Source organism: Sinohyriopsis cumingii, chromosome 6 (genome assembly GCF_028554795.1).
Source record: "Sinohyriopsis cumingii isolate HCF-2022 chromosome 6, ASM2855479v2, whole genome shotgun sequence".
NCBI classification, from domain to species: domain Eukaryota; kingdom Metazoa; phylum Mollusca; class Bivalvia; order Unionida; family Unionidae; genus Sinohyriopsis; species Sinohyriopsis cumingii.
The window spans coordinates 157,040,285-157,064,287 of record NC_142966.1 but is presented as its reverse complement, the minus strand read 5'-3'; the positions used below and the strand labels follow the sequence as shown (position 1 = coordinate 157,064,287).

General features: G+C 37.9%; 1 long non-coding RNA gene across 1 annotated transcript in view; it reads right to left on the bottom strand.

The window, feature by feature from the left end:
• The window catches only part of LOC149798351 (uncharacterized), a 99,475-nt gene extending 83,223 nt beyond the window's left edge, over positions 1-16,252 (bottom strand). Inside the window, exon 1 of the long non-coding RNA XR_016421643.1 lies at positions 15,863-16,252. This is a non-coding gene — a long non-coding RNA (uncharacterized LOC149798351). The remainder of the gene's footprint in view (positions 1-15,862) is intronic.
• Between the last annotated feature and the right edge of the window lie 7,751 nt (positions 16,253-24,003).

The window sequence follows — 24,003 nt, the reverse complement described above, 5'->3', positions numbered from 1 at the left end:
TTTTAGTAGGTATAAAGTGCTTAAAACAGAGTTGGGTAGTTATAGTTTAATTTTGAAGTAATTTGTTCAAGAGGATAAAGTTTACAAGTAATTTCATACTCAAAATAATATTTTTGTAAATTCTAACACACAGCATCAGTGAGAAAAGAGTGTGTATGGAGAGTACACATATGGCTTTATTTTGGATTACAAAATTTAGATTCTGTGCATTTTGATATGTAGATTAGAGTTGGATAAAGAGTCTGCACCTAACACAATCAGATCTGAATATCAGTTTAGAATAGGTCTTCAGGGAATGTTTTCTCTGAAGTCCGCTAGGATTGTTTAAATAACCAGGTCAAACATAGTGCAGGGAGTCAGCATGAAGAACTAGGGGCAACATACTTCATTAAAGGTAGAAAAAGAAGAAACCCGCTTGCTTGTGACTAATTCCCCATAGCGCAGTGACATCAGAAAGGCGCTACTACACTTGTCTTATTTTTATAAGTATCTGTGAGCTTTTTAACGCGATCCAATAAAATTGTAATTATAACTACCTCAATGGTGGAGAGATGTCGATTAAAGCGCTGATGTTGACAGCTATCTGCTGAATTTCGAATTTAACTCCTATTTATACTCTTTGGAAAGTAGTCATGTGATGTAAACATAACCAATCACTGCTTGTCTGGGACGCTGAACAGGTCTGGTGGTGCTGAACAGATACTCTACAACCAGCGACACAAACTGAGGGTTAATATACAATTTAACTATCATCACTTGTCCGTTCACACTCTGTCATTAGCAAATATATAAACATTACGTATTTTGTAGCGTCCGTCAAACGTCAACGTACTTGAAAATATATTGACCAGCAAAAAAACGAAGAATACACCATTACATATTCAAAACATACTTATTCTACTATAAAAGAAGGCCAGCATTTACAATCAACAAGCGAAATTTAATTTAAAAAATGTGCACTTGATAAATTTACTGTGTGGAACCGGTCGTGTGATCTAGTGTCGGCCATCTTGCCTGCAGACGTATTTTCGTGATGTCAGCTGTTGGAATAGAGCTTAGTGCTATTCAAATGACGAGTTGTCATGGGAATTTAAGGGTGGTAAACATATTTCTTGGTGTGACAAATTATATGAAATAAGATTCCAGAAGATTTTGTGAGTATTTAACGATGTGCGAGGTTGAATTTCATGACGCATGTTACCACATGACCGGCAATCACAGTTGACATAAACATGAACGGTTTAATACAGATATCAAGGTAAGTCGCGATCTATACACTTCTGATACATTACAATGTTTAAATTCATTCTTTCAGCAGTTTATATGTTCATTGACATGAACAACATGTCAAATTTATGACATAGAAAAACCACCCTTCCCATCCATCCTATTACAGCTTTAGAGCCCCAGGTCTATTACAACACCATACTTTTACTTTCTCTGATTTTCACACCAGGAATTCAGTGTCTTACACCAAGTTATCCACAACAACTCAGACACAATTCAGAAGAGAACTTATACATGTGTGTGAGTGTGAGAGAGACAGAGAGAGGGTATGGAGAGGGGATGGATGCAAATTAATATATATGCATAAACATTCACACATATTATGATTTATGTAGTTGGTTACAGATATGATCAAAATGGGTTAGTACAGATTTGCATAAGAGGTGTCATATATAATGCTTATTATACAAACCTCATCATGACAATGAAATCCCCATCATATAACCATATATAGAATTTATGGCCATTTAGAGACAAATAAAAACATGCAGTCCCAAACCAAAATGCATCCTTGCTGAAAGCTTGTGGCAAGCTTGCAATAAGCTAGTTTGATGTTTATAAGCTAACACGGATGCTTGCGCAAGCTTGTACAAGCAAGTGCAGGCTTGGGCAAGCTAGCTGGATATAACCGCAAGCTTGCACAAGCTTGTACAAGCTTTCTTGTTTGCTTCAGAAATTAAAACTAGCTTGCACAAGCTTTCTTGTTTGTTTCATAAAGTAAAACTAGCTTGCGCAAGCTTTCTTGTATGTTTCAGAAAGTAAATTTAAACTAGCTTGCAACAAGTTTCTTCATATATATATATATATATATATATATATATATATATATATATATATATATATCCATTTCTTGTGAAAGTTTGAGACCATGTATCCAAGTAGCAGGCACCATCACTGTCACGCCCCTATGAAAACAAATTCATGACTTGATGAACAATCATGAAGTGATCATGAAAGTTCCTCAACTAAGTTCATGAACTTCAAGAATTTTGATGAATCATGTACTTGAAGTTCATGAACACACTGATGAATTTTTATGAACTATTATAATATCTTTGAAGTTCCTGAAATGTCATGAACTAATGGTTCATGAACAACTCAAGTACTCTGATGCAATACCATGGTATTTCTTTAAAAAATGTATATTAAATATCTATATCATTATATTCATAAAATGTTCATGAAAATTTATCATACAAACTTCTCACAATATTAGTGAAATTTAAATAAAGGTGAATTTTTTTGTCTTTTTTTAAAATGATATACTGTATAAATGTTCATACAGATCTTTAATTCAATACTTGTGTACTTAACCTGAGTATTTCTGGATTAATATGGGAAAATATTTTCTTGCCAGCATCAACAAAATGTATTTGCTTTAAAAAGCTTTCAATGACTTTGTCCTAAGTTTTTTTTTCTTCTCTCCATTACTGTTATAAACTGCATATTCTATTGACTTAGTCACTGGCTGCCAATTTGCAGTAAAAACCAAAATATATTAACAACGATTATCCTGATTGGATGACTATGAAAAAAAACGTGATATGATTGGTTAATATATGCGTGCGATTTCAACAGTTAAGCTTCCTCAGAAAGCAAAGATCATGCAGATGGTTAGGCAAAAACCTCGAACAAAAACTGAGGACCCCATGGAATGGACAGATGAGAATATTTTCAATATCATTTTTTTAAAGTAAGTAGAAGTGCAGAGAAGCGATTTTGAAGAATATGAAGGAAATGATTTGGTGAGAGCAAAATTAGGCGGAAAAGCGTACCAAGCCTGGATGACCAAAATTACGGTGAGTATCTTTTTCTTGGTCATTCATGATTATTTCAGTAGAAGTTATATGGATATTTTATTGGTTTATATATGACATCATATTATTTATAACCAAGCTAATGACACGATTTTGTTCAGACCTAATTTAAACTTGCTCATCGAAGTTTTGAAAATCACTAAACATTATCACCCCCACCCCACCCCACCCCCAGTTCTCGATACCAGACGCGGAACGATATCGATAAGAGTTGAGATGTTCGAGATCATTTTCTTTTACATGACATCACTATTTCTATAATCTGATGTAATTTGGTAATTTTAAAAAAAAACCTTAAGAAAATAGTTAATGCGTGAAACTGTTCACAATAAAAGTGCAAATAACAACGTGATGAAACCGGAAGCAGCTATACGCAACATGCGGAGTCGGAGTGGATGCATTAGTGACATACTAAGGGCCTATACCACAAGTCTGGCGTTTTATCAATAAAAAATGGCGAAAATATTTGAAAGCATGAAATAACCGTTATCTGTAATATATACAGTTATTTAGTGTAACGATGTTGTCAAAAAAATTGTCATATTTTACTGAATAAAATATCCGTCTCCTGTGACTATACCTATGGCTAGACAGATTCAATTAATATAAAATAGTGACAAAATTCTGCAATAATATAAATGCTCAGTATTATGTGTAAGGGATTAAATCATTTTTGAGTTGGATCATATTATTCCAGTAAGTAAAGTGGGGTACAATGATAATGTGCTAAAAACAATGTTGATTAGAGATTATCTGTAATTAACTAACTTTACCTTTTTTTTCAGACCAGACAGCAGAAAAGTAAAATTGTTAGAGGATGAAGTTTGTAGGTTAAGGAGGAAAATTTGAAAACTGGAGGATCCAAGATGAAAGAGACATTAAATTGTGACTGCTGCAACAATGTTAAAGATCCAAACAGTAATCGGATGGAACAGCTTAAGTTGCAGAAGGAGACATTCAGTAGTGACAATGGACAGGATTTCATTAAATTATAGACCCTGAACATCTTCACAAAAGAGTTATCAGACAGGTCAGTCTCTGGAAGAAGATTGGTCAGGAGAAACCCCAGCTGAAAGACAGCCCCATGACGATGAAATACGCTTCAACAGTTGATTGCAGGCAACTGCCCCAATATCTCTTGAACATTTTTCAAAGAAAAATTACAGAACATACAAAAAGTGTTGCTAAGGGTTAAAAAAAAGAATATCACTCGTCAGTTTAAATTTTTCTGAAATCAAATACAGTTTTTAAGATAATATGTTGCATTTTATACTGTATTAACCCCATCCCCCATCTAAGGTTATTGTATGATTCAGGATGAAATACGTATTTGTGACTTGACAGGTAATCATATTTTGTTTTATAGGCACTGTTCATGAAGTCATGAATCATTGAAAAACTTTGTTCATCATAGTTCATGAATATGTTCATGCACTTGTTCATGAATGATGATGATCCAATTTGTGGACTGTTTTCAGTTCATGCACATTCTAGAATAATTCATAAACCTTTTGATGAACTTTCATGAATGGTTCTTGAACCAAGTTCATGAACAGTTCATGCCAGTTCATTCATTATTCATGATCATTTCATAGGGGCGTGACACTTGCAGCTAGGTGAACACATAAAGCTTCTGCAGCCTTGGGTAAGCTTGCAGTGAATGAATAAACTTGAACAATGGAATTAAACTTAATGTTTTGGCGGAACAGATTTGTTTTCCACTGCATTGCATCTATAAGATTACATTATTTAATCATTAAATATGCAGATTACTTCATTGGAATGAAGTAAAACTTTGCAATATATTATGATAACATGGTCCACCAGGAGCAGTTGAGTCTAAAATGCATTTTTGGACAGGGGCCTCCGGACTCCCAGACCCCCCACTTCACATTTTCAGGGGGTTTTTTGGAAGGGGGGAAAACACAATCATGTCTGATTTTTGAAAGCCCAGATGCTAGTAGCAAGAAATCTCTGCAAGCTTGCAACAAGCTAGTAACAAGCTTGCACAAGATAGTAACAAGCTTGCGCAAGCTTGTGTATACTTTGTACTAGGTAAATAAATAACAAGCTTGTGCATGCTTGTACAAGCTTGCACATGCTTGTGCAAGCTTAAGCTTTTGCAAGCTTGTGCATGCTTATGACACTTTTATTAAATAAGCTTGCTGCAATGTTCCAAATACAAGCTTGCCGCAAGCTTTATAAATAAGCTTGTGGCAAGCTTGCTGCAAGCTTTAAAACAAGCTTGCAATTTTGGTTTGGGGATGACTTGTACGAATAGGTCATTGTCTATACCCAAGGATCATATCCCTTTTGTCAGAACTTATAAACTATTGAGATTCACACTATGTTACCATATATAAATGACTGATCATTGAGAAAAAAATGTATGCATGCAAATGAAATTGACCAAGGGGGTACATTCTTATTCTACTCCCCATAATATCTTAATAACTGTTAAGATAACACACACACACACACACATATATATGGGCACGCAAAGATGAGGTCACACATCCAGCTCTTTATCCTTTAAGGACCTGCTCAAGAGGCAATAGGCTCAAACTTGGGACTTTGGGATGAAGGTCAGAGCAGGTAAGCATGGAAACACATGCATACAAACACAGCCTTTTCTAAATACATTTGCAGCAAAATTTTCACGTTGCTATTTTTACACAGGTGACATGTTTAAATTTGCCTGTGAAATATATAAACAAAATATTTGTGAAATAAATAAACAAAATACAGAGTTCACACATATTTGTTTTTTAAACACCTTACAGGAGACTTAATCAAAGCTGTACATGAACTAAGTGAGGGTGTACCGTTATCTAAAGACACAGAAAGTCTGCTACAAAGACTGGAACATCCACTACCACATGGTGATCAGCCCATCAAATTGTTTGCCCTAAATTATGTTGTTGAAAAGTGCAACTCGGACAGTTTACTGGACATGGAAGGTAAATGCAGATCCCTTATTAACTTACAATGTCAACTGCTCGCAGTAGCTTTTTATTGTCCCTGTCATAAATTTCAACTTTTTGGAAAGACTGCTGCCATACAGGGACTGTTCCATAAATATGCTTTTCTCTATATCTATTTATGGACTCCAACTTTCCATATGCCACTGAAATCAGGTCCGAGTCACATTAAATTCTTCGTTAAGTTCTCAGTAAAAGTCAGACCACTGCTGTTATACTATCGCTGTAGCATCAAGAATAATATCTTGAAAATGTTTTCTACATCAGTCCTGACTGCTCCAGTGGCCTAGTGGTTAGAGCATCTGCCTCAGATGTGGTAGGTTGCTGGTTCGAACCCTGACTGAATCATACCAAAGACTTATAAAAATGGTACTTACATCTTTCTCACTCAGCGCTCTACATTAAGCGATCAGTGTTAGGACTTGTCAACCTGGTGTCAGGATAATGTGACTGGGTGAGACCTAATACTACATGTCTGCGGTGTGATGCCCCAGTGCTAGATATGACTATAAACTGGCACACTTCAGACATCATGGTGATGTGACTGAAATTTTTTTAAAGTTACGTTAAAAATCCAAATCACACAGACACACACTACAGTAGCCCTGATTAAACCCATTTTCTTTTCACAAACAAGGCTACATTTAACAGCATACATTTTCTTCTAAGGTGCATGCTGTATGAAAGCAGCAAACTTAAACTCTGTGATACTCCTGCTTTTTTCTCCTCTTTGTTAAAGGTTCATTCATATAAAAAGTAAATGGTTTAGCTGCAGCAATACCACTAGTTGATTTTCTGCCTCTAGATTTCAGTGACTGTCCCAGTATGACAGAATTGACCGTTGAACAATACGTTGAGTAAGAAGGATGTGTAACATTCCCATTGTGAAGGCCACGTTCTTGACAGAAGTGATTTTCCAATGCGTCAATATTAAACCTTGATGGCACTACCCCACCATGAGGGAAGTCCTCAAGATGTCTCTTGCATATCTCTGGAAATGTTACTAACAGAGATCCCACATCATCACAGCACTGAATCGATAATAAACTTTTTGATCTTTCGCCCTTGGCTATGCTTTCATCATTCTTGGCTGAAATATGCCAATTTGTAAACCATTGCAAAATAGGGTACAAATACTGCAGACGCTCATCATCAACAATCTTGACAGACCTATGATCTCTGAAAATAGATATTTTTACTGGTATTTTCTAGCAGTTCTATTGTACTGTTAACCCTTTACCTCATAGAGCATACTGAGTAAGTGCAGCACGCTATAAATAGAACACCTGTTACCTAGCAGACCGCATACACATAGGCCTGCCTATGAATTGTTAAGCAATGTAGTGGTGTTACGTTTAACAGCAGTTTTAACCATTTACGTTTTTGGTACACATCTATTATATCTGGAAAAGTTTAAGAGTAAAGTCCTATTGTTATAGCTGTGTAATTATTTTTCACGGAAGAATATTTTATGTGGTTTAAAATCTTGAGAGAACTCGTTCACCGTACTGTCAATGAGGCCGCGTGACCAACCGTAGCTGCCATTTCCCATACTCGAAATTTACATGTTTTTCGTCTGCAAAACTAAGTCATCTGAATCTGATAATCAATAAAAACTAATTGCTGCTTATATAAATATCAGAGCCTTTACCTAAGTTATTGAATCTTTCGTGGTTGTGATTCTAATTGTGAAAACTTCGTAAGTACTGAATAAAATCCTGCCTGTTAACTGTTAAGCAATGTAGTGTATGTATGTTACATTTAACAACAATTTTAACCATTTTACATTTTTGGTACATGTATATTATATGTGGAAAAATTTACGAGTAAAGTCCGATTGTTAAAGCTGTGTAATTATTTATCACAGAATAATTTTTTATTGCTTTAAAATCTTGAGAGAACTCGTTCACCGTCATGTCAGTGAGGCTGCATGACCAACCGTAGCAGCCATTTCCAATACTCGAAATTTACAAGGTTTTTGTGTGCGTCTGTATCACTAAGTCATCTGAATTTGATAATTTATAAAAACTAATTGCTGCCTACATCAATATCAGAGACTTTACCTAATTTATTGAATATTTTGTGGTTGTTATTCTAATCGTGAAAACTTTGTACATTCTGAATGAATCCGCGGCTGCCATTTTGGAGAGTGGAGATTACGACCCAGTTACTTTAAATAGCAGATATCGACCAGTGCATACATAGCGACGTGATCTGACGTAATTGTCATTCGCAGAAATGAATGTAGTATCTAATAGGGGGGTTTCCCTGAAGGTGGCACCATGAATACTAGCTCAAAATGGCTGATGTTTACAGCAGGCGTCAAAAGGACCTTCTATGCGAATCTTGTAGAGGCATCAAAAGGCGCTTCCATGCGAATGGAGTAGGGGCATCCAAAGACGCTTATATGAGGTAAAGGGTTAAAGTGTGATCCATCTGGTAAGCTTGCCTGATAACTCTTCATCAGGAACAGAGCATTAGAATCCAACATTTCTTCTGCCAGATGATTTCGTATCTTCTCTGCTGAATTTGGGTACAAGTGAGCATCTGAAACTTTGTGATGTATTGGTCTGCTGTGCACCTCCCGATCCCAGTGAACTGCACTGATCCAGTCTTCCGACAAAGTGTACTTTCCATTCAGTTTCAGCTTCCTTGTATGAAGACCCTTTATGTCACCTCTTTTCATTACACCATTTCTGATTTTTTTTCAAATTATGCGAAAAGTCCTGGGACACTGCAACTGATTTAGTTGGATTCACTAAGTTTACAGCCATGTATTTACTATCTAATGGATTCCCTATGAAATGAGATTTTATAAATTGCCTGTTTTCTTCACCACCATCCTGTAAGATGTAATCTACAGAAAATCCCCAATCCTGCAACCTAGCAATGACATCCCATATCATGATGTGCAGTTCAGAAGCTTTCACCCTACATGTTGGATAATGACAAACTGGAAACTGAAGCCAGTATATCCCAAGAAACATATCTGTATTACTTCTGTTGCTAGCTTTTGTTCAACTTTTCCCTGTTCTACAGTTCTCAGATCATTGCCTTCATCCCCAGTGTCAACCCATCCAACTAAATGAGGCTTGCCACCTCTCATATCCAGTACAAGATCCTGTTGAATTTTTGTTTCATCATGAATCAAACCACCAGCCCATCCCTCCTCAGGAACATTTGCATCTTTTGCAGCCTGGTACATCCACAGAAAAACTTCATCCTGTGGTCCTGCTTCTTGTGGAACTCTGTTTTTGTACCTTCTTAAATGCCGACCTGTTGGAAGGATCATCATGGTACTGTCTACTATATCCTGGTATGTTCGTGGGCTCCTTACCCATAGTGCCAGGCAAATGCTAATCACTCTCTTATTCCATCGTCTTCCATTTGGACTATCTGCCTTTAGAGCAGCAGATTGAGACTTAAGTAAAAGTTTCATATCCTCAGGTGCATTGGGAAAGCACTGTTCTAAACATTTCTCGAGGTCTTTGATATCTTCATCACTTAGTTCAACTGTCTCCCCTTTGTCATTATCATGTGTGCTTGGCTCTTTCAATGTGCTGTGACTGACAGCGTCGACAATATTTGGTTAATCCCCACGGAACAATCTGATGACAAAATTTTGAACGCAGCACCCATATATAATTATCTGAATTGTGCTGTTTCACCTTTTCAGTTACTGTCAGTGAAGTTTCCAGTAAAGAGACGTCCAGTTTTGACACACTACTGCATAAAGACATCTTCTTGACAATGTCTATGATCCTCTGCAGACATCTTTGTGAACATGAAAATTCATCGCTAATACCTAATTTACTCAGGTCAACAGTTTTGTTTCTTACAGTAAGTGTCCACCTTGTTTCTGATATATTGATTGTTTTCATGATAATACTGCCAGTGACATTAACTGAAGATACGACATCAATTATCAAATCTTTCAATGAGGGTGGAATTGTCACATCTCTAGGAATACAGGTTCTTAGTTCATCAAAAGTTATCTTTACATCATTCGGATAATTCTCTTTTGAGATGTAAGAAAGTCCCTCATAAAATACTTCCTTCTTGCCTGAATTGCATCGTCTGACCTTCTTTATATGAGAGAGAAGTTTTAATATAAGTGTTGAAAGTGCCTTTGATGTTACACCTTTAGTCTTTCATTAGGTCACTAAATATTATAGTCCCCTCTTGATCTTCTTGGAGTCTTTTTATCAACCTACAGTAAGAAGAATGTCCTGACATACATGAGTGATATAAACCAGAATATCTTTAAACAAGTGGACATACCTCCAAAAATTGTATATTACCCCAAAAATAATGGAACACTTGAATACTTCCAATGAATATTTCTGATAAACAATTCCTCTCTGATTATATTATTTGATTAGAACAACACAACTGTAAAATCGGATTATTAAAATAAATTCCTTTATATACTGATTGTTAGAAAAGAACGAGTTGGTGTTTACCATTTAACGAACTACCTATATATAAACACAATCACCTGATAATATTCTAAAAAGAAAATACATACTTGACACGTTGGTAATTCTAATGGAAAAACCAATCTAATTGTAAATAAAAGCAACCCTGACATCCAATTGTATGTAAACTACTTGTATACAGTTACAAATTATAGTTATGGATAAAAGTTAGGCATGTTTTCCAAAAAATTTTAAGCATGACTTGTACATAACACTGTTATTAAATATATAGTTATATACATTTCAGTCTTCATATAGTGCAAGTGGAAAATGTCTTTTCAGATACAGTAAAACATTCTTTAAAGTATGTACATAAAATCAAAGTGTGTGTATGTCAAAACTTTTCTTCTTTTATCCAGGTGAAGTCAAGGTATATCACAGCGCAGATGAAGGTGATATAGCAGCATTATTGTCTTGTCGTGCTGTGAAGGATTTGTACTTTAAAGTAGGAGCTCCTATAATTCTGAATGTGAATTTGTCAGATGAACTTGTAAATGGACTCGCAGGGATCGTTGTCGAGATGCATAAGGACAGTGCTACAGTGAAGTTTCATAGAACTGATAAGACAACTGAAATACAAAGATACATTTTTACAGTCTATAAACCCGAGGAAGGAAAAACTATTGCCTGTAGGAAACAGTTGCCTCTTCAGCTTGCATTTGCATTAACAGTGCATAAAGCACAAGGAATGACATAGACTTGAAGTCGATTGCAGAAACATGACAATGCCTGGACAAATTGGGGTGGCTGTTGGCTGGGCAAAATCAACGAAGGGACTAAGAGTGAAGAACTTCAGATTCTGTCTAGTCAGAAGTCAACCTCAGTTTATCAAGAAATTTTATGAGTCTCGATTTTGTCCAGCTGATGAAACATGCTGTAGGAAGCCTATTTCTGTAGGCCATTCAAACTGTCCTGAGAATAAACAGGAGTGTACCAGAGATGCTGACAACAGTGATGATACAGATGATGTGGAAGAGAAAGATATTGAAAATGACAGTGATGAAGATGAAGAGGTGATAAAAACAATGGATATACTTGAAAGTACTTTCAAACAAACTTCTGATAGCCCAATGCCTGCAGCAATAAATATAGATGAACTGCTAGATATGATTACTTATAAGATCCCACATACTCAGGAACAGAATGACTTGAATACAGAAATACATGGTATTAAAGCCAACAAGCATGTCTCTGAGTCTTTTGCCAGAAATATTGACTTCAAGCTCAAATGCTTATTTCAAGACACTGTGTCAGAAGGAAACATCAGGAACCAAACACTGACTTCATTTTATGCTGCAGTCACAAAGTTTATCAGTATAGAAGAGAACAGAAGTTATGTAAGGCAGCCTTTTTTGTGCACACATCTGAGATGTATCCATTATAGAGTTGCTTTTAAGATATTAATGAAGCCGAGAGCAAAACTTGTGGCTGATATCTCTGATCCATTAAAAGCATAAGCAATAGAACAGTCACAGAAAGAAGGAAAAGTCTTTGAAGATACAAGCAGTGGAAGAGCAAAACTGAGATATATAGCAGGTTGGCGTGTTGCATCACTCAGACATAGAAAAAGAAGTGCTGTGAGAAAAAACTTGTACAGCAATAATTCAGAGATTATGTGAACCAGTTGTACTACCAAGCAACAATGTTAGATACACTCATCCAATATGAAAGTGACCTAATGGAAACATCAGAAGATAAGGTTTCCATGATCAAGATACAGAGAAAGCAAAATGTAAGGAATGGTCTGTGCTGTGTAAGTGATAAAACCTTTCATTTCTTCCAGGAGTTAGACAAAGTCATCAGAAAACTTGAAACAGTAGAAAATGTAAATTTGTATGGCAAAAGCTTTTATGACTTTGTAACATCAAGGGTTCTGCTAAATGAGACACTGAACCAACAGTGGTCACAGATCTTTAACAGTGAAGATGATGAATATTTCTCTGTACAAGTTCATAAGTTAAAAGAGGAGGTAGTAAGTATTTGTTAATGTCATCTGCACAGTTTAGACGAGAATTCAAGAGAAAAGTTAAGGCTAGGAAAGAAGAAGCACACAGGAAGCAAATTCAAATGAGAAGAGACAGTAAAGTAAAAGCTTCTTCTTCAGAAGCACAAGTAAGCTCTAAGCAAAGTCAGTTGAGGAAAGACACATCAGATGATTCTTCCACCTCAGAACCACAAGGAAGCCTGAATAAACTAGTAAAAAGAAAAGCAGTAAAGAAAAAGATGGGAAAGCGAAATGATCAAAGACAGCTAAGTGGCCACGTGGAAGATGTCAGGAGGACTGTATAGTTGATAGTGTTTGTTGTGACATGTGTGATACATGGCATCATTATGAGTGCACTGGTTTGCTCAGAGATGAACAGGAGCTTCAGGAGGAGGAGGAATGGATATGTCCAGACTGTAGACTTTCAGGTGACGTCATAAAGGAATAATATTGGCAATGTCATTATTTATTAGTTCCAGTACTACCAATAAGTGCACTAGAATTTTCAATATTTCTCATAATTGCAAATTCCTGTGCTTCCCAGCTATGTCAATGGGAGTAACTTCATGCTATGGAAATATGTATATAGTGTTTGGATCAGTGTTATATTTATGACCTACATGCATTCAGTATATTACAATATGGAGTTAATTACAACTTGCAACATTATGAATGTAGGAGAAAAATGTATTTACACATTGTTCATGGTCCAATGGATTTATCCTAAAATCCATGATATAGGTAATATAATGGCTCTCAATTATGATGCATACAAATTTGAAGATACTGAAAAACAGTGTCTTATCCACTTTTCTCCACATAAGAGATAATATCAAATTCTAAAACTTTTATGAACATTTCTGATGAACATCAATCATATTCCATAGTGTCATGCCATTATATTCAGCAGCGTTAGAGGATATTCAGTACATTTATTAATAGAATGATGGACTGACAGAATGGTACATGGGCTGCGACAATATCTTCTCCCCCTGTGTGATCTTTAAAAATACCTATAATAATATATTTTCTTCAAAACAGAGACCGAGCTGTGATCATGCACCCAAAACCCTCATGAAATGCCTCAGTGACAATTAAACTTTGGCAACCTAGTGTACTAAGGGAATAATTTATAAACAACGAACAATGTAAAGATATTATGCTTAAAATCCTAACATTTTAGACATCCAGTTAGTAGGAAAGCACTTCCAACACTGCCCCAGTCAAGCTGGAATACCTATAGGAAATGCTAAATTTCTCAAACAGATTAACCACCCTACATTTGGTACCAAATAATTACAATCTTAGAAATCTGTAAAATACATGTTGTAAATGTTCTCATATAAGTAATGATATATTGAAGCCCAACATTGCAGTATCTGTTTCAGAATGCATGGATATTTTTGTTGCATTCTGCAAACAAATGCTGAAAACATTCACATAATTTATAACAGAAATGATTAGGACTAAACTGATGCATGTCACTGTATGTAGAGGAAAGGAAGGGTATTCTCATGATGAATTTTCATATACAATGATACATGTATCAATGCATGCTTTAAATCTCAAGTCTGAAAGGGTGCTTTAGGCAAGCTGCAGAGACTTTTCAGAAATGGAGAGATTTTCTTTTATTTACATTTTCTATTATTGACAGATATTTATGACAACAATCATCTATCACTTTCATATTTGCAAACAGTAATGATCTTTTATTGTTTAATAAATTTAAAACAAAAGATGATCTTCACATTCTGATCATTCTTACCATGAAACAACGTGTTCCGTCATTTTTTTTTCTTCTGCTTCTTCTGGACAATTGAACAATTTAAATTTCCCGGAATAACTTATAAACAGGTGCGTACGTCATTTTCAGTTGGCCAATGAGAGTGCAGTATTCCATTCAGCGCGTTGTTCTTGAATATTAAGCGGGCGCGATCAGGTACACGTCGAGCCGTACCGTGGGAAAATGATTTGGGATTCCTTAAAGGTATGATATTTAGTCAAACTTTTGACAGGGATACACAGTCAAATGCCTGAGCTAAATATTGGTACCAAACTTATTACGCTATGCAAAATGTAGCTTGAAATAACAGCATTTATTCTTAAATGGGTCACATGAGAAAGGAGAGAAGTGTTCTTCCTTGTATTTATTATATAGTACATGTATGACCAGTCTTTTGTCAGCAACGATACAAGCCCCTGTGCACCAACCTACATAGTTATAAATACATCCTAACCCCTTCGTTACCTGAACGAAGTGTCGTTAAGTAGTCTCATTTTCTAATTTACTTTTCAGTATTTAAGAACAAATTTACGTGCAATTGAAACAACGGATAGTAACACGAATTTGGCTTTTTTTATTCACTTGGAATGTGCCTGTATTTTGGATAAATTCAAAGCGATGTGAATTCTAATGAACAATCAGAGACGAATTACCCCAAATTACCGTACACCTGAAAAATTTGAATACACGTTTTAAATGTTTTTTTTATTTTTTTATTTACATGTAAAACTGTAATAAAACTTTAACATTCATTTAGTTTAAGGTATTATAAGAAATGTTCCCATTTTTTTTTACATTTTTGTAAATAACTCGTTGTTGAGGAGGAAACTGTTGATCTCCAAATGTCGAAAATTTTGACAGCAGGTTATTTATAGATTTCAAATTTTGGAGAGCTCCAGGCGTAATATCTTAGGGTGGGGGGGGGGGAAGGGATATAAATATGTAATAATGAAACCATGATCAATCAAAAGAAGTTAATATCGCACCTAGAAAATGCGTTTTTCTAAATACCTTGCGCATAGCTACTAAAGAATTTAACGCAGTGGGTCATTAGAAGAGGGAATATACTTACCGTCTTGATACAAAGGTTAGTCTAAATAAATTTATTATTTAATAGCGCGCGGTCCGATCATCCGCAGATACATCTGCGGACGGTTCAGCACATGTAGTGCATAAGACCTTTGGTCTCCGCCGGCTCCTGATCTTATTCGTGCTTTTCGTTAATGAAATCGGGAGGAGGGGGAGGGTACAAAGAAATGAGCATGTAATATAGTCAGACAATACTCGTTCTGATGTCATCGGAACACGCTATACAAGGCCGGTATATGTGTAGTAAGACGTAGCACTAAAACAAGTAACTTGTGATACGTCTTACATCAAAGAACTAACCCCACCCCCGCACAAAAGCATAAATGACACGCGATACGTCTTACAAGTTACATTGTAGGACTAGCCCACCCCCCAACTTTCACTCCAAGCACAAGGAAGCAGATCTTCACGAGATATGACTAGGGAAAATGAAATGTACTCACCGACTGAGGATAAGAATGGCCAATAATCCATCTGAATCCATTTAACACACTAACCGTGATGCATGTTTATGCACGCAAACCAGTGAAAGTCAGTCGCACACAAATGCATACATGAAAACACCGTAAAAAGTGAAGAGTTATATCAGGACGCATTCAATGAAAAGAAACATGGTTACTGTAAAGAAACTCACTAAAAATTATCCAAGTCAGAATGTGCACAATCAGCCACGCGGTCACACGAGTTCTTCGCCCAATTGAAACAATGCTTCCCTTTCACAAAAACAGACAACTTGGAATCTCATTTCTTTTGTGCCGATAAAAACAATTCGTATGCTAGAAATCGCTCTATGACTCGAGATGCTTCCCGCGACGACAGTATATTGTGCAATATTTCCCGTTGTTCAAACTAGCTGTTGCACAAATGATACCGCGCGTCCAACTTCCAATTTGTTCTTGGGCGGCAGATAGTGGTCACGTGATGTCAGCCGCGGAGTCACGAGTCGCGTGTGCGCTAATTCTTAGTCTGGTTCCCTGATCTCTCTCCACTTCGTTACACTTACAGTGTGGAGAGAGGTCAGGAAACCAGACTACCCAATTCAAGGTAAAGTGGGCGTGGCGTAAACTTGGCAATACACGATTCTAATTGAACTGTACGATCGCTCAAACGGTGACTTCAGTCACAATGATTGAAACAAAATGAATGAATTTGGACAAGATAAATATTTGGATGGTACCGAACGATTTAGGAAAGAAAACGAACCTGACAAATTAGATGACAAAAAACGTGGAATTGCAGGATTATATTGTCCATTTTGAGGAAGTTTCTTATTGGAAAAATTGGATTAAATATAAAAGGGCTCAACAACTCGCAATGAGTTTAAGAGGGGTATCACACATGTTACTAGGTGATTTAGACCGAACTAAAATAGGGAACTTGGACTTTCTTAAAGCTGCTTTATAACACAGATTCAGTCTGATAGAAAGGGAAACTGCTGATACATGCGAGGTTAGACGACGAGAAAAATCGGAGTCTATTGCAGACATTGGCTATGCTTTGAGGCGATTAGCTTGTCGTGCATTTCCGACGATTCCCGTTTATGTTAGGGAAGACATTTTGATAGATCGATAATATTTGGATTAGGGAGTCAGAAAATTAGAAAGCATGTTAAATTTGGCCATCCTAAAACTGTAGATGCTGAAGTGGTCATTGCCATTGAGTATGAGGCCTTTGATGGGACTTGGCAAATTTACAGAAACCTGTAAATAAGTAGATCCCCGTCAGAGCTCTTAGATTTAAACATGTCCTGCCCCAGAGTAATGTCGAGCTAGGCAATAAGAAAGAAAGCGAAGACATTAACATGCGTTCGAATATTGATAACCCTACAAAAGCAGCCAAAGTTCTCAAGAATATGTGGACACAGTAATGAAACTGTCGACCAAAAATACAAGACAGATAAATATGGCATTTGAGAATATGCAAAAGAAGGATAGGAATATTACCTATCGAGCTAGTCACCAGGTCTGCCAGTACAAATCAGACAGAATGTTATACTTGTAATGGAATCGGTCACATTAGTAGGGACTGCCCCACGAAAATAAAAACCCTGCAAAGACCCAATAGTACATTCGATAAATAGGTCAAGCCGGAACGGTCGGCTAAAAATAGTGTAGAGTTAAACAGGCCCGGACCTAGAAGGATGAGTATGTGTAGGGGCTGGACTTAAGGCGGAATGCCGTCGCTTCCAGGAGCCTTCCCACAGGCAAGGCAATCGATGGCTTTTCCAAGCTCTTCCAAGGGGGGCAGGTCTGGAATGGCATCCAGGGCAGTTCCGGTGACATTGTTTTGGGCTGCATATAGCTCGAGATAGTGCTCAGCCCATCGCTGCAGTTGTTTCCCCTGGTCTGTGATGACTTCGCCCGTCTTGGACTTGAGGGGGGCGGTCTTGTAGCTGGGGGGGGGGGGCCTGTCGCCTTTCTGATACCCTCGTACATTCCTCTTGCATCCCCGGTGTCGGTAGCTGTCTGTATACTGTTGCAAAGGTTCAGCCAGTAGGTGTTGGCACAGCGGCGGGCGGTCTTCTGGGCGTTGTTCCTTGCAATCCTGAGGTCTTGTAGTGTTCTGGGGTTAGGTGCAGCCTTGTATGCCATGAGGACTTTCCTCTTTGCCTCAGTCACGGGCTCCATCTCCTCCCAGTTTGCCTCATACCAGTCGACATTCTTTCGCTCCCTCTTCCCGTAAGCTGTGATGGCTGAATTGTACACAGAGTCACGGATATGGGACCACTTGGAGTCAATGTTGTCACCACGTGTCACTTTGGTGAGGGCTTCCTTCAGTTTGCTGATGAACTGCAATGTTTTCTCTATGTTGCTTGCACAGCAGTTGTTGATGCATGGGTGGGTCACTTCTTAGCGTGGTGCAGCTTCTTGGGTAATATTCGCACCTTGCTGGCCACGACGGAATGGTCCGTGTCGCAATCGGCAATGTGGTAGCTCCGGGTGAGGAGGACACTGGCCAGTTCTGCACGCCTGGTGATGATGAGGTCTAGCTGATGCCAGTGGCGTGAACGTGGGTGTCTCCACGACACCTAGTGGATCTCCTTGCATTTGAAGAAAGTGTTGGTCACACATAGGCTGTGGGAGCAGCACATCTCAGCAGTCGCTGATCATTCTCGTTCATCCTGCCCCTTCCGTAAAAGCCGAGACAGGTGGACCAGGCCTCATGGTCAGCTCCCACTCTAGCATTGAAGTCTCCTAGTAAGTACAGGCTTTCATTGTTGGGGATACTGGATATTGCCTGATCCGGAGCCTCATAAAACTTGTCTTTCTCCTCAAGGGTGGAGCAGAGGGTTGGGGCGTACACGCTGAAGATGTTGACTGGGCCTAAGGATGTTCACAGCCGGAGGGCAAAGATTCTCTCAGTACCTGATGATGGAGGTTCAATGAAGGCGATTAGCGTGTTCTTTACGGCAAAGCCTACACCATGCTGCCTAGGCTCATCCGAGGGCTTCCCCTGCCAAAAGAACGTGTAATTGGCTTCCCTGATGGTGCCGCTGTCAGCCAGTCGGGTCTCCTGGAGGCAGGCAATGTCGATGTTCAGTTGGGAGAGTTCTCTGTCAATGACGGCAGTCTTTCATGCATCGTCGATCTGCTGTAGGTCAGTGGTCAATCCAGGACACATGGTCCTGATGTTCCAGGTTGCAAAACGAAGAGTTGCAATCTTCTTATTTCTTTTTTTAGTCTTTCCTGGTGCGGAGTTTTGTGGCCCACTTGTCGAGATGGTTCTCTAAGCTCCACGCACCCAGTGAAGCAGGCAGGCCATGGCGGGCAGCACCTTACTGACTGGGGGCTGCCCAGCTTGAGGCGGGCCGTAGCTGTCCAGTGAGACCTGGTGATCTCTCCCACCGTCAGAAGTAACCCCTGGCACCAAGCTCTACGCCAATCGAGCTTTGACTTAGAACTGGTAAACTGCTACTTCTCGTGTTGTGCCGACACCGTACGACGACGCTGGAGTGTCCTCTCAAGTGGAGCTATGAAGCCTGGGCAGGGTGGTATGGAGAATCAGCTGTTGTCCATGCAGCAGATCCCCCCTCTCCACGCAGCTGGTGGGCCCAAGGGAATGACGAATGCCGATACAGCTTGGCACCAACGGCGTCGCAGGAATTGCCGGAATGACGTTGAAGTCAATGTCAGACCGCCTTAGGGACTCCGTCTCCGGATTTTCTGTCGGTATTTACTCCCTTAGCCTTTCCCATGATTGGGTATAGCCACAAGGCAGTAGAGGTTTGGAATCGGAATTTTCCTTCTCCTAGATGAGCTGCCATCCAAGGTTTACGAGTCCCATCTACCCGAAGCAACTGGTTTTAAGGCGCCAGTGGCCCGCCTTCACCCCTTCTCCTGTTAGTGGAAAACGTGGTCTGCCGGACTTCAAATCTAAGCCACTCGCGAAGGCCAGGGGATGGATTTTAGTTGACAGAGGCAATCAGAGACGCAAGCTGAATGGGGCATTTTGGAGGATTGTGACGCTTGTCTCCCACTCCCACCAAACAGTACTAACACTTTAATATATATTTCTATTGGAATTTCCGTATAATAGTATAGTCTGACTATACATTCCCGTTTGTTTGTACCCCCTACTGATTTCAATAATGGAAACCTTTAATGTGATAAAAAGTGCAAGAAACTTAGTCAATATATTCATTGATTTACAGTTTCTAACTTGACTTGAGTAGAGTGTCCCTATCACCGTCATCATCTGCGCGTTTCACGCTTAAAATTAGTTTTCAGTATAATATACGGACATGATCGAGATCCATTACCAGTTCCTGAACAAGTCCATTTCCAGCAAAGGGTTGCATGTATGATTACAGATGTACATACAGATGTCTGCTTCCGATATTTACAATGTCGAATCAAGCAAAGTGACAGAATGACAACAAATTTGCCTTTCAAGTGGATTTAACAAGCGGTTTAATTTCTATGTTCATGTGTGCAAAGGGATATAATTCCAAACTCACAACGTAATGGTAATTTACGGAATTATTCGGCAGTTACTGAATAGGATTAGCTACGTCATTATGTTGTCGGATGGAAATAAACTAGCCGATAGTGTACGCAATATTGCACCGTGTTAGTATGGAAAGTCCGTTAAGCATTAAAGGTACAGGGGATGCCAATATTATTCAATTCTGGTCATAGTCAGTTAGAAATTATAAATCAATAATTCAATTGACTTAGTTCTGTGCACTTTTTATCACATTAAATGTTTCTTTATTGAAATCGGTAAGGGGGTATAAACAAACGGGTATGTATAGTCAGACTAGAATAGATTATTGTTTTGTCACTGAGTTAATATATATATATATATATATATATATATATATATATATATATATATATATATATATATATATATATATATATATCAGAGGCGTGGCTATGATATTTTGCGCCCGGGGACGAACTATAAAATTGGCGCCCCAGCCCCCTCCCCGTTTAATCACATTTTTGAATATTACCCTTGTTTACTTATTATAATGTAACGTTGTAAGCCTCATTTTGGCGCCCCTGTACCTTGGCGCCCGGGGACATATGTACCCCCCTGCCCCCCCCCAGCTACGCCTCTGATATATATATATATATATATATATATATATATATATATATATATATATATATATATATCTGTGTGTGTGTGCAACCCGTTAAAAAACGCTACTTTAGTATAGTAATGTTAATTTTATGGTAGCATCTTCAACACTGAAGAATATATTGTAAGTTTATTTTATATCGTTTGAAATATTTTATAGTCTAGAATGCTTTATTTTGTTTTATTATATGCTTATTTTTCTCCATTAAGTTTACATTATCAGAATCGTTAAATATTTTACGATATTGCACACCTTCATATTGCACCCACGCGCAGGACACCTGTGCCCAATAGTGTATTAGGAACTACTTTGTAAACAAATTATGTACATTCGCATAGTAGGCGCAATAAGTTTTGGTTGATTAAATTTGTTTCTGAATGAACTAAAGCAGATGTTTCGTGGACTGCAACATACCAACTGCTTTGCTACATTCCACATGAACTTTTTGATGCATTGTTTAAGATTTTGCGGTAGACACCAGATTTCATAAAATTGCTTTGTACCTACAAATAACATGCAAGCTATGAAGGCTTAAACAGTCTCCTTTAACTGGTAAAAAGAATGGCAAAAATTAAACTTAAGTTTTACATCCAGAATTTCCTCAAAATGTACTTTCTTAGTTCTGCAAATCCGAATTACATGAGCCATGTCATGAGTTCTCATGCTTGATTACACATTTCGAAATTGTACTGTAATTTCGACTATATTCCAAGCGCAATTACATCTTCCCTACTGCATTAAAAATGAAATGAACATTAAATTCAATAGCGTCTTTTTGATAATTGCAATTGAAACACTTCATATTTTCCCCACATTATGACTTCAAATAGTCAATGGCAGAACAAACACACTTGCAGATGTAAACACGCTTGTACCGCGCTGCTTCAATCCGATATATTTCATGTACAATTTGCATAGATGAATCCAGTCCAAAATCACGAACTTTCGTTGAATCGAAACAAAATACCAAAATCTATTCACTCCAGATCAAATGGAAAATTCGTTGCAATGCGCATTAAATCACAATATGCAAATTTCAATTGTATCTAGACACGCCATTTTCTTTCGAAATTTATGTCGAGCGCGCGACTAAGTTCAAATTTATCCAGGTGGAGTTATGTGCGCATTAATAATGTTGCTATGTAATGACGAATCTACGCTTGTTTATTTAGTTTGGAATACGGCATACATTCATTTACGTTGTTTCTTGTAATGTATTTTGTTTATATAACTAAGCCTTAGGCAGAATAAGAAAATGAGTATATAATAAAAAGGTTACTGCATTTGTATGGGAAAATATAAACTCGTTTTGTCGGATGGATATACTGCACTCCCAAGGTCGTGCAGTATTCCATCCAAAAAACTCGTTCATATTTTCCCATACAAATGCAGTAACCTATAAATACTATATTGCGAGTAGTAAGGTGGGATGCATTAGCGACAATGGGAATTAGCATTACAGACCCCCCTGGGTCAGATTAGCGACAATGGAAATTTAACATGGCGAAAAATCGTGGGTCAGATTAGCGACAAGGGAAATTAACATGGGGAATAAATCGTGGGTCACTCTAGCGACAAGGGGAATTTAACATGGAACTATAGTGTGGGTCTGTCTAGCGACAAGGGGAAATTAACATGGGGAATAGAGTTTGGGCTTTTGGGATTTTTTTTTTTTTTTTTTTTTAAATTTTTTTTAAAAAAGGGGTAGGCAATTGAAAGGCTATCTCTTTTCGAGAAATATGGCTGGCCCTGAAAAGGGCCTTTGGGTTTTTCTTCTTCTTCTTTTAACTTCTTAACTTTTTCCACCATCCTCTTATTTTGTCCATCATTCCTTTCTTCTTCTTCTTTTCTGTTTCCGGCAACCAGTCCGGGTGGCCCATGCCCCGGAACTTCTCTTGGATTTTCATCCAGTTTGCGTTCAGTTTTTCTAGTTCATCCTTTTTTTTTCTATTTTCTTCTTCTTTTCTTTCCTTTGACCACTTTTCTTTTTTATTATCTTGACTTGTTCTCTCATCACTTTCCTCATCATCTCCTCTGCTTTCATCATTTGGTTTAAACCCCATTTCACATAGGACCACTCAGTCCACTCCAAAATATCTTTTAAAAAACACCTCACTTCAATAGCATAATCAAGGGCCTCTTTCAGTTTACCTACTTTCACATAGTCAAGTTTTATGAAGCCTCTTAACTTTTTAACTTCCTCTTCAATCATGTCCACAATCAGATCCCTGGCAAGTTTTAGACTCGTCACTTGACTTTTGACAAAGTCCTTAGTAACTTCATGCATCCACTCCTTCTCTAGCCTTTCCACCACATAGGCTGCATCTGTCATCCAGTACCAACTATCCTTTAGCTCATTAAATAGTTCAATACTCATTTTCTTGGGTTCTTCCGTAGAATGGTTCCAACGACAAACTTGGTGGGTTCTTATAGTGAAAGCGCGGACGTGATGGAAAACATCTCCTAAAAAACATAAAATTGATCTTACCTAGATCATGACCAAACAACGCGCGGACGCGAAGGAAAACATCCCCTACTTTCTCATTTCATATAATAAAACCAAAACTATACTCTCCACATAGGCTAAGAAACAATAAACAAACCCATAATCTACTATTTACACAAACTTACGTGAGCAGTTACAAACACAAACACAAACACACAAAATAAACAATAAAGAAACCCATAATCTACTATTCACACAACCATACCTTAGCTCTTACAAACACCATCACACAAACACATACCCTCACATTTTTTTCAAAAAGAGTTAGTGTTTATAATCACACTACTCTACCTACACACATTGGCAAATCGATCGTTATTTCTTTTCTAGAGTATTGGGTAGCCCTGAAAAGGGCTGTTTTTTTTTTGAACTTCATGGACACCTGGTTAATGGTGGCACCTTCCAGGCCTGGCGCCACATACACATCTTGTCCCCCAGTTACTTTTTACCTTTTTGGGGGAGAGAGCAGAGGCAGGATATGTGGCTTC